Source organism: Macrobrachium rosenbergii, chromosome 20, assembly GCF_040412425.1.
Source record: "Macrobrachium rosenbergii isolate ZJJX-2024 chromosome 20, ASM4041242v1, whole genome shotgun sequence".
In the NCBI taxonomy this organism is placed as follows: Eukaryota; Metazoa; Arthropoda; class Malacostraca; order Decapoda; family Palaemonidae; genus Macrobrachium; species Macrobrachium rosenbergii.
The window spans coordinates 33777501-33790000 of record NC_089760.1 but is presented as its reverse complement, the minus strand read 5'-3'; the positions used below and the strand labels follow the sequence as shown (position 1 = coordinate 33790000).

General features: G+C 34.5%; 1 protein-coding gene across 2 annotated transcripts in view; it reads left to right on the top strand.

The window, feature by feature from the left end:
• LOC136849234 (GTP-binding protein RAD) overlaps positions 1 to 12500 on the top strand; it is a 450918-nt gene that overhangs the window by 69591 nt on the left and 368827 nt on the right. The window lies entirely within an intron of this gene.

Below are 12500 nucleotides of genomic sequence, written 5' to 3'. Positions count from 1 at the left end.
CTGTTTAAATGAAAATGACCCGAGATCAGGTAAGTGGGAAAAGGAGAAGGCGGTAAGAAAAAAAAAAAAATGAAAATACGACTTTTGGTGGTTCTCGCATGTTTTCGTTTTCTCCATCCTTCTTCCAACAGCGTCCTGAGGATGTCGGGTAATTGGAACCTCGAAAGTTCAAGAGAAGATGCAATGCATTACTGATCTAAAACAATCCTCCTTGTATTTGAATAATTCACTTGGATTTCATCTATTGATTTTTTCGTTTGTTGATTTATATTTCTTTTTTCATAACTGATCTCTTCTTCCTGTATTTCCCATGACCATCAGTTACTTCTTTCAAATGAACGCCATATTCTTTGGAAGCTTGAATTTCAAGGTAACCGCCCCTGTGGGCTTGTTCCATACGAATAGGGATCGTCTTGTGAAAAAGGAAAATAGAAAAATTCACGTCTTTTCCCCATCTGCCCAGTGTTGACTTTTGATTTTTTTGCATTTGGACGGGTTATCTGCCTGTCTCAGTTAACCTTCATCTAGCATTCTGTTTTTAAGGTAGTTGTGCACATTCCATGGACGGTTCTTCCCGAGTGTGTTTTTCTGTTTCGGGTCTTCATTTTCTTTCTTGTGACGGCGCGTCTGTTCCGCGGCAGCCTGCCCCGTCTTTTGTCAGTGCGTCCATTTTTCGCTCTGCCCATTGTTCTGTTTCTCTTCGGGTTGTATGCCGCGCTATTTATTGTTTTTTTTTCTCTTTTTTCTGCAACGTTCCCTTGACAGTCTATGCATTCAGCGACTTGAAAACTGGTCATTAAGCTTTTTGCTTATTCTCTTTGTTGCCTCTGCACTTCTTTTTATTACGTTCCCTTTGTCTCTCCTCGTCTTCCAGAAGGGCAAATGTTTTTAATTGAACATTAGAATAATTTCGGCGTCTTCCCTGGTTCTGCATAATAGGTTATGATCACATTGTTGAAGTTTATGATCGCATGAAAATTTAATCCTTTCGTTTCGCCGAAAAGGTCCGAATTATGTTAATATTTTTTAAGTGGTGTTCTTGGATCCCACAGATGATTATTTATAATTAGTTTTTTTCCATTACTAGACAAAAGTTAGCTAATTTCTTGATTAAGTGTGGTCATAAGCATTCTTATTCTTATATGCCCTGAAAATAACCACTTGATATACATCCATATATATATATATATATATATATATATATATATATATATATATATATATATATATATAGTATATATATACATATATATAGTGTATATATATACATATATATATGTATATATATTATATATGTGTGATTGTGAATGTGTATGTGTGTCTCCCCAAATACACCTACGTGCGTGAGTACATGTGTACGTCCTTTGCACGAGGGTAAACCGTAAAACTATAATCAATATTCATTATTACTATATGATCACAAATTGAAGACGCAGCGAGCGAAAAAAATACCTAATTTGAAGCTTCGAAAGCGACAGGGAAGGAGAAAATTAGAGGAAGTGATTCGATCGATTGGAGAGAGGGAGGGAGAGAGAGAGAACTTTATTTTTCATAATTATTTACAGATTTGGATTGTACAACGGCAAATCCTATTTGCACAGATATATAAATTCGTTTTACAGTATTGCCTCAAGCTATTTTTAGTTTTCTGTACAAGAAAACAATTGTGCCGGCTTTGTGTGTCCGTCCGGACTTTATTCTGTCCACACTTTTTCTGTCCGCCCTCAGATCTTAAAAACTACTGAGGCTAGAGGGCTGCAAATTGGTATGTTGATCATCCACCCTCCAATCATCAAACATACCAAATTGCAGCCTTCAAGCCCCAGTAGTTTTGATTTCATTTAAGGTTAAAATTAGCCTTAATCGTGCTTCTGGCAACGATACAGGATAAGCCACCAGCGGGCCTTGGTTAAAATTTCGTGGGCCGCAGTTCATACAGCCATATGCCGAGACCAACGAAAGATAGATCTAATTTCGCTGGCGTTGATTATACGCTGTAGCGGCTGTACAGAAAACGTTTCTTCGGCGCATTTTTTACTTGTTATATTATGATAAGATTAAAGTCGTGAATCAGTTTAAAGAAATTGAGACAGACAGGCAGACTGACACACAGACAGACAGACAGCATCCCTAACGAAGAACCACGACAGATATATACTGATGAAGATATATTCCTTCGGAAATATATTCGACGGAAGGCAGGGCGAAAAGATACGAGGCCCAGAGAGAGAGAGAGAGAGAGAGAGAGAGAGAGAGAGAGAGAAATCCTTTATCCTTTGGCCTCCGGAGCAAAAGGGGGGGATAAATGGGCAATAAAACGAAATGAGAAAATAGGAACAAAGGAGAGCTACTGTATTTTGCATTGCAAAGTGGACTTTGTGTTCCCAGGTATGTTTACCTGGACGAGTAGAAGGGGGGGGGGCGATGATAATGCCCTTGTGGAAATATTTCATTTCTTGACAGGATAAATGTATTTACACGACTACCTTCAGATTGGTATGCTTATATAATATTCATGCAAAAACTGATTCAAGGAAAGTACAATTTTGTATGTACGTGTCTGTTTGCATTGTTTGTTCAGTATACTGCTTACCTATTTCCACGATTTATGTGTACATACACTCCGCACGTATATTTATGTATAATATTCGTAATTTATATTTAAATGTATTGTCACTGCACACTTATCATATTAATTATATGCACATTCATTTTGTATAAAAAGAGTCTTTGTTAAGCAAAGGGAGGGATACAAACGGAGTTGAAACACGCATCTCTGACAACTCTTAATCAGCGAAAATGCTCAAGATTTCGTTGTTAAATTTTAATTTAGAGGAACACAAAAACAGTGAGCAAACATTAAAATTACAAGATACGAGTCTGTTATCCTCGGGTCAAACGCCTAGAGGAACAAAACAGCCCGGAAATGCAAGAGAAAGATGAACGGAAAACAGTAGAGAGATGAGTTTAGAAAATGATAAGATTTTTGTTACTCAGAAGCAATCTTACGAAAATTTTACCCCATTCTCATGACGGGACAGGGATTTCATATGAAAATGAGAATGAATTATTTATATAATATATATATATATATATATATATATATATATATTATATTATATTATATATATATATATATATATATATATATATATATATATATATATATATATATATATATATATATATATATATATATATAAAGACAAAATCCACGAAGGAAGGACAAACAAAGGGAGTGCTGCAAGACCTTTCGACTTGTCGTACTTTACTTAGCAGTAAAGGACGACAAGTCAAAAGGCCTTATAAGCACTCCATTGTTTCTCTTTCCTTCGTGAATTTTTGTCTTTATTTATATATAGTCATCACGTTCCATATTTACGTGATTCAGTTATATATATAATATATATATATATATATATATATATATATATATATATATATATATATATATATATATATATATATATATATATATATATAAAATTGTAATAACCACAATGCCCTCTTAACTTCTCGAATTCTTCGCGTTTTTTGGATACGCTTCTCACTATAAAGCCTTAAGTTCCAAGTGCAAGAAATATGAAGGAATTATGATCTTAAGTTTTTGTAGTGACCAGCGTATCCAAAAAGCGCGAAGAATTCGTGAAGAGGGCACTGTGGCTAACACAATTACATGTATATCTGGTAAAAAGTGGCCAGTAGATTCTATATATATATATATATATATATATATATATATATATATATATATATATATATATATATATATATATATATATATATATATATATATATATATATATATATATATATATATAATTAGTTTTATATTTAGAAGTTTGCCATCTTAATATGTGTATACGTATGTGTTGCTAATAAGGTGGAAAGATGATAGATTTTTGCAAAAATATAAGAAAAAAAGTTAAGGTATCCCCTTGAAAACTAGTATAAAGACCTTGGTAGTGGAAAGATCACAAAAATTTGTTTAGTAAAAAGGAAAGTAAGAAGTTCTTCCTCTTTGAATTTTACTATAAGCTAGATGGCTTCCTTGGCGACAAACCTTCGAATCATCCTCGATGTCCACTAAAAGTGGATATCTGGAGGAGATCACCCAGTGAGTGTTGCCATTTAGTCTTCTTCCCAATTTTAGTTTTCTGTAAAAGAAAACAATTGTGCCGGCTTTGTCTGCCCGTCCACACTTTATTCTGTCCGCAGTTTTTCTGTCCGCTCTCAGATCTTAAAAACTACTGAGGCTAGAGGGCTGCAAATTGGTATATCTATCATCCACCCTCCATTTATCAAACATACCAAATTGCAGCCCTCGAGGCTTAGTAGTTTTTATTTTATTTAAGGTTAAAGTTAGCCATAATCGTGCGTCTGGCAACGATATAGAACATGCCACTGTCGGGCCGTGGTTAAAGATTCATGGGCCGCGGCTCATACAGCATTATACCGAGACCGCCGAAAGACAGAGCTATTTTCGGTGGCTTTGATTATACGCTGTAGCGGCTGTACAGAAAACTCGATTGCACAGAAGAAACTTCGGCGGGTTTTTTACTTGTTTTCACCCGTTCTCGAGATATCCTGCAAACGCTCACACGAACACATGCTGGGAGTGACGCAGGTGTATGTAGAAGCTGAGTCACTAGAGAGGTATTGAAGCCTTCATTGCAAAAATGCTAATACTTTCAAAGGCTCTTAAAGATATATTTAAAGGTTTTCAGTATGGAAAAGAAATAGTTTCTGCATACTGATATAAAAAGACAGACACTGTCTGGGAGAGAACTGAAAATATATTTTAAGTAAAACATTCATTCGACTGGACATATAAAAAAAACTTACAGCCAAGAGACGAAAAATGCGGATAAAAGAGAAAAGGACGGACCATGAAAAGCTTAAAAGTTCCAGTTATCCTTTTTTTTTTCTTAATTTTTAAATTTTTTTTTTTTACATTTTTCTTTCTGTGACATTTATCTATATCTGCCTATCTGTGTTTTGAATTTCCCAAAATGGAATACTGGAATTGGTAGAGTAAAACATGTAAACGGGAGAGTATATATATATATATAAACATACATACATACATACATACATACATATATATACTGTATATATATATACATATATATATATATATATATATATATATATATATATATATATATATATATATATATATATATATATATATATATATATATATATATATATGTATGCATGTATATTATAAGTCGATAGACAAGTAAATAGATAAGAAGATATGTAAACGATAAACGATAAACAAAGATAGAGTATTAAAAATAAACAGTTGGTATACCGGAAAAGTAAAATATTGGCTAAACATTATGAAATGAAAAATGAAGTATCAGAAGTGCACAGTATTAATGACGGATAATTGAAAGGAAACAAAAAAGGAAGATAGAATAAAAGAATATAAAGGGAAGAACATACGATAGTGCGGGAGAAGGCTGAAAATGGAGACGCAGTGAAACTGGGAAAGTGAATGAGAGAGGAGAAAAATGGTGGAAAGTAAAATCTGGTACAAGAATGGTCAAAGGAAAACTAGGCAAGAAGAGGGGAAAAAGAAAACAAGTGAGGACAAATGGCCGAATGGAGATGACAGAACAAAATCAGAAATAGATACAAGAATGAAATATGAACGTACGAACGTGGCCTTGTGAGCCGACTAATACGGAACGAAAATGTTCGTAACAATACACACCAAATTGGTAAGAGAGAGAGAGAGAGAGAGAGAGAGAGAGAGAGAGAGAGAGAGAATGGGAAGGAGTAATGCGATTTAACGAGAGAAAAATGTTATAAAAATGTCAAAAGAAAATCTGATCAAGAAAAGAGAGAGAGAGAGAGAGAGAGAGAGAACAGAAAGGAGAAATGCGATTCAACGAGAGGAAAATGTTATAAAAATGACAAAAAAAACTGATGAAGAAAAAAAAGATGTGATTTAACCAGAGGGAAATGTTATGAAAATGACAAAGAAAATCTGATGAAGAAAAAGAAGAGAGAGAGAGAGAGAGAGAGAGAGAGAGAGAGAATGGGAAGGAGTAATGCGATTTAACGAGAGGAAAATGTTATATAACTGTCAAAAGAAAATCTGATGATGAAAAATGAGAGAGAGAGAGAATAGGAAGGAGAAATGCGATTTAACCAGAGGGAAATATTATAAAAATGTCAAAAGAAAAACTGATGAAGAAAAGTGAGAGAGAGAGAGAGAGAGAGAGAGAGAGAGAGAGAGAGAGAGAGAGAGAGAGAGAGAGAGAGAAGGAGAAATGCGATTGAACGAGAGGAAAATGTTATAAAATTGACGAAAGAAGAACTGATGAAGAAAAATGAGAATATGGAGAGTTCAGGCTTACGGTCGGTAAGAGATGTCGAAGATCGAGTAAAGATGACAAGATGTTAAAAAAAAAAGTGGCAAAAAGGGAAAAGATAAGATAAAATTTAAGGGAAAACGCGAGACGACAGGTTTAATGGAGGGGATAAAAAACGATTTATAGCAGTGGAAAGGGACACAATAAAATAGGAACAGGTAGAATGGGGATGAAATAAAGATAGAGAGAAAATGAAGGTATAAGGCGATTAACTTCCATACAATCGGGTTAAAATGTGTGCCGAGCCTCTCTTCCTCTCTCCTCCCAAATCTCCTCGTCCTCCATCACCCTCTGCGGCACGCGATAGATTCTCTGACGTCACTCGAACCGCTATGTCAGCTTAACCTTAAATTAAGAGAATATTTCAAACACACACAGACTTATTTTTAGTAATATTAGGCCTGCGGTCAAATTCTCACCCCTGTGTCATTCGAAAGAGGGAAGAATTGTCTAAACTTCTAATAAAACCAAACGGCTGTTTTCCCCTCCTCGCTTACCGTAGTGAGCTCTGTTTACATTCGTGACGTCACGTGAGCCTGGGGAGGCCCTTCTCGAGCCTTGTTTGTTAGCTTTAAAGGTGTGTTTTGTTCGCCGGTTTCGGCTTCAGAGAGAGAGGAGAGAAGAGAGTTCAGGACTGTTAAAGAATGATGAAAAAAGTGGAATGATTGGAAGAGAGAGAGAGAGAGAGAGAGAGAGAGAGAGAGAACGTTCTTAAAAAAAAAATCTGACCTGACAGGAAGGTGTAGCGTGAATTAATCAAATGGAAATGATCGAATGGCAGGCAAATTCCCCCTGGCCACTCCACCACAGTCGACGGGGTCAAACCCCGCTCACGTAATGTCACTCAAAAGGAACAGATGGCTGTTCACAGAAGCTGTGGTAATTATTGGAAGGGTGGGACTTGCTATGCTTCAGTAGGACGATTTGACTAGAAAAAGGAAGATGTAGGAAGTTAGTAAGACGGGACTTCCCTAAATGAAAATAAGAGACGAAGAATGGTGTTGTAGTGTTATAAATATCTTTATTGTTTTTAGTTTTAGATTAGTTTTTGTATTATAAATATCATTATTGTTATTGGTCGTAGATTAGTTTTTGTGTTATAAATCTCATTGTTGTTATTATTTTTAGATTAGGTTTTGTATCATAAATATCATTATTGTTATTAGTTTGAGATTAGTTTTTGTTTTATAAATATCATTATTGTTATTAGTTGTAGATTAGTTTTTGTATTATAAATATCATTATTGTTATTGGTTGTAGATTAGTTTTTGTGTTATAAATCTCATTATTGTTATTATTTTTAGATTAATTTTTGTATCATAAATATTATTATTGTTATTGGTTGTAGATTAGTTTTGTGTTATAAATCTCATTGTTGTTATTTTTAGATTAGTTTTTGTATCATAAACATCATTATTGTTATTGGTTGTAGATTAGGTTTTGTGTTATAAATCTCATTGTTGTTATTTTTAGATTAGTTTTTGTATCATAAATATCATTATTGTTATTAGTTTTTGATTAGTTTTTGTATTATAAGTATCATTATTGGTATTAGTTGTAGATTAGTTTTTGTATTATAATATCATTATTGTTATTGGTTTTAGATTATTTTTTGTCTTATAAATATTATTGTTATTGGTTTTAGATTAGTTTTTGTATTATAGATATCATTATTGTTATTAGTTTTAGATTAGCTTTTGTACTATAAATATAATTTTTGTTATTAGTTTCAGATTAGTTTTTGTGTTATAAATACCATTATTGTTATTAGTTTTATATTAGTTTTTCATTATAAATACCATTATTGTCATTAGCTGTAGATTATTTTTGTATTATAAATGTCATTATTGTTATTAGTTTTAGATTAGTTTTGTATTATAAATACCATTTGTTATTCATTTTAGATTAGTTTTTGTAATATAAATATCATTGTTATTAGTTTTAGAATAGTTTTTGTATTATAAATATCATTATTGTTATCAGTTTTAGATATGTTTTTGGTGAAACCATTGAGTTTCATTTCTTGATTCACTGGACTCACTCGAAGTCAAGTTTCAAGTTTAAGAAGCGGGACACCTTAAATTTAAGCGGTTTAAGGACCAAAGGAAAATATTGAATGTTAGATTTACAGAAAGCCAAAAACTTGTAGGGTAAAGGAATGCTTCAAAGAACATACAGTATCGCCTACAGTGTTTCGCGTAAGGCAAACAGTAGCCTTGTATCCCACCCCCTCTTACCCCCGTTCCCCCTGCGACGGGATGCAATAATGAAAGTACTGATATAGTGGAGACAGTCGAAGATTTTGTAAAATGAGAATAACACGAGGTGTTTTTAGTCAAAAGTTGCTATCAGATCCTTAGGTTTCGACATAACTTGTGATTCATCTTGTACGGAGTTTGATGTCCAATATAATCATTGCTTTAAACATGACCTTCTACTTGCTGTAAGAGTCCTTTCACCTTTACCTACCCATAAATTATGAGTTCAGTATAATATTACTGATATTCAAATTGAAGAGACATATAGAAATATAGAACCCAGTTGTTAATTTGCAATGCAAGCCTCCTTATTAAGTCCTGGTAGGACTGACATTATGCATGTATCCTTCCCGCCTTCGGCAAATAACGTTCATGTATTTACAGTAAATGTTTGTGATATGTAACATTCATGTATTTTCAGCATATGACTGTGATCCACAACTGGGAAGAAATATGAATATTTGTCGTACTATATAGTTCTTTGTCAACTCCAATTGTATATTGGTTTTTATCTACGCCGTAGTGAGCGTGTTTGTTTTTCTTAGCTAGGGAATCAGGATTACTGTTTGCTAATCAAACGTTATTTGTATAAATATATATTTTCGTTTCCATGTATGTTTGCGCTTGTATGAATGTTTGTTCACCTGTCTGTTCATCTGCTTTTCTGTCTTCTCGTCAAAACTCGAGAGTAGATTAACCTTTCAGACCCACTTCGAAGTTTGTGATTCTTGGACGTAGAAAACATTAAATATAATCTTAATTGTCAGGTATTAACATCGTGTTTCATCTCAGATCGTGCACACCATACATGTACACGCGAGCGCTTGCGTGCACACACACACACACACACATAGGAGGGAGAGAGATAGAGAGAGAGAGAGTTTAATAAAACTTCTGATCAGATTGCTATCCAGTTGGAAAAAAGTTAGCTGTTCTCGTCTGTTCGATATTTCACCGTTTTCCCTCTTATATCATCCTCCATAAGTGTCAGTATTTTTCTCCTCCCGTCTGTCAGTTGCTTCTCATCTCGCGTTCCACATCCCCCACGTTTCCATCCGTAGACTCTGTAAAAGACGACAAAGCAGATAATAAACAAGGAATATTACACCCCGAGATGTTGACGAATGGGCGCCCCGAGATTTATGAGGAGCCGCTGGTGTCTGCCAAGTGTTGAGGCAAGGCAAGAGAGAGGGGAACGGTTTAAAAAAAAAAAAAAAAAAAAAGGGCGACTCGGGGCTCTATATCTATATATATACAACAGGGAGCTAAAAAAGCTTTTAATATTTAAATCGCTGCTCATACTCGGCCAGGTGCCTGCCTGCCTGCCTGCCTCGTGGGTCGGAAATATTGAAGGGGCCCCGTAGTCTTAGGTGACCCGTCTCAGGAAGGGCGGTTGTTGTTTTAATGTTTTTTTTTCCTTGTTGCCTTTTCATTTTAGCCCTGCTGTGAGGGGTTGGGAGAATTCGTGTTTTTATTGGTGTTTGTGTACGTGTGTGTGTGTTTGTGTGTGAGTTGGTTATAGAGGATCTCTTAAGGACGGGTGAACAGAATTTGTGAGAAATTTTGCAGGTAAATTGATTTTACTGATAAATTACTTGAGGGATCGTCTCTAGGTGATAAATTTGGGAGAAATTGACTTGGAGTTGATAATTTGTCTCCTCGGAAACCGTCTCTCCTTCTATTAAAGATATGGATATTTGGTATGTGAATGGCAATTCTCTATTGTATTACTGGGGACAATCCGAAGATGAAATCCATGTGCGATTTTGTACGAGATTAGGTGGAATAAATTAGACTCTTCTGAGTGAATGGAAAGACTGAAGAAAAATTAAATACACTCTTGCTCTCTCTTGATATAGAATTTCCCTTTTCTTGATCTAGTAACAGTACCGATAATAATAATAATAATAATAATAATAATAATAATAATAATAATAATAATAATAATAATAATATTTCCTTTAGATTAATACAGTCCTTCCAATTTCTATGATGAAAGATATAATTCCTTTGACCTTAAGGTTTACCTCTGACCTTTGACCTAAGGTTTACCTCTGACCTTTGACCTAAGATTTAATTCTGACATACCTCTGACATATCATACATAAGCATGTGTACAGTGCATCCTTATCATTGCAATGAAAGGCAATGTGCAGCACAGTAAAGTGCATTGACACTAGCGATGACGTCATAGCTTCCAGCCACAACAAGACGATAAGAAAAAGGCAATGGAGAAGTAAGAAGACAAGTTTCTGTGGTGGAATCCATCTGATCCTCTTGATCCATTATCCATCCCCTCAGTCAGCGCTTTCGGGTGTCCTCCTTTTCAGAGTTCAAATCGAATCTTGGTTCGATGCAACTTTTCCTTTGTGACGTCACGGACGGGGAGACTTCTCTCGGAAATTCAGGGAAAACTTCTTGTGGTGACGTCATGAGTGGGGAGACTCGCGAGAACAGTAAAAAAAAAAAAAAAATTAAAATCCCTCCGGTGACGCCATAAAAAAAATAAAAATTCTTCCGGTGACGCCATAAAAAAATTAAAATTCCTCCGGTGACGTCATAAAGCAAGTTCGCCCTTTTGAGTCATTTATGTTTTATAGGTCCGATTTTATTCAAATGATGCAACAAATGTCATTGACTGAATGCTGCTTGGTTTCTCTGACGTCATGAACCAGAGAAGTTTCATAGATTTAATTCCACTTTCCTCTTTCGATGTCATGAACATTTGAACATTTCTGGCGTCATGGAATGGAAAGGTTTGATGAAGTAGGCGTGGCTTCCGTATTCATGACGTCATCCTGGCTGTTCATAGGAAGCATACTCGTGGTCTCAATTTCTGCTATATACAGAAAGCTCTTCGTAGTCAGTCGGTTAAATAAGAGTGAGTAGAAGTGTATACAATTAAAATAGCCCTTGAAATGAGAAAACCTTGACACACACACACACACACACACACACACATATATATATATATATATATATATATATATATATATATATATATATATATATATATATATTTATATTCATATTTATACATGTAAACATACATTCCACTAAAATAAGGTAGATCATTCTAATAATTATGAGTGTCTTTAATATATGTTTGTTTTTTAAAGGCACTGATAATCATCATAATGATTTACCTTCCAACGGTGGTTTGCAAGCTCTGTGGTTCCTTGGTCTATTTAATATCCTTATTCCGTCTGTGTGAAGTCCTGGCTCACTTAATTCTAGAATTATGAGGTAGATGTAGTTTGAGATTTGTGATTTATGAGAGTCTGGTCAAGAAGCAGTTAGCGTTGCTAATTTGTTCATATTCTGATAGAGGCCAAGAGGAGAGAGGAAGGCAAGTTCTGGGGTGACTTAGAACTCTCTCTCTCTCTCTCTCTCTCTCTCTCTCTCTCTCTCTCTCTCTCTCTCTCTCTCTCTCTCTCTCTCACACACAGTGTCCTGCTAGTTTTCTCAATGCCAATTTTAGTTAATTGCGCTTATCTGTGATAGATCCAGTCTAAGACTTTATGTAGAGGAAGTCATTTAGCAGTGACTTCATGTTTGATTTGGAATCTCTCTCTCTCTCTCTCTCTCTCTCTCTCTCTCTCTCTCTCTCTCTCTCTCTCTCTCTCTCTCTCTCTCTCTATATATATATATATATATATATATGTGTGTGTGTGTGTGTATGTATGTTATATATCTATATGTATTATATATAATGTACATGTATGTTATATATCTATATCTATTATATATAATGTACATAAGTATATATATATATATATATATATATATGTATATATATGTATGTATATTATATATATATATATATAAATTTGTATGAAACTATATACAAACT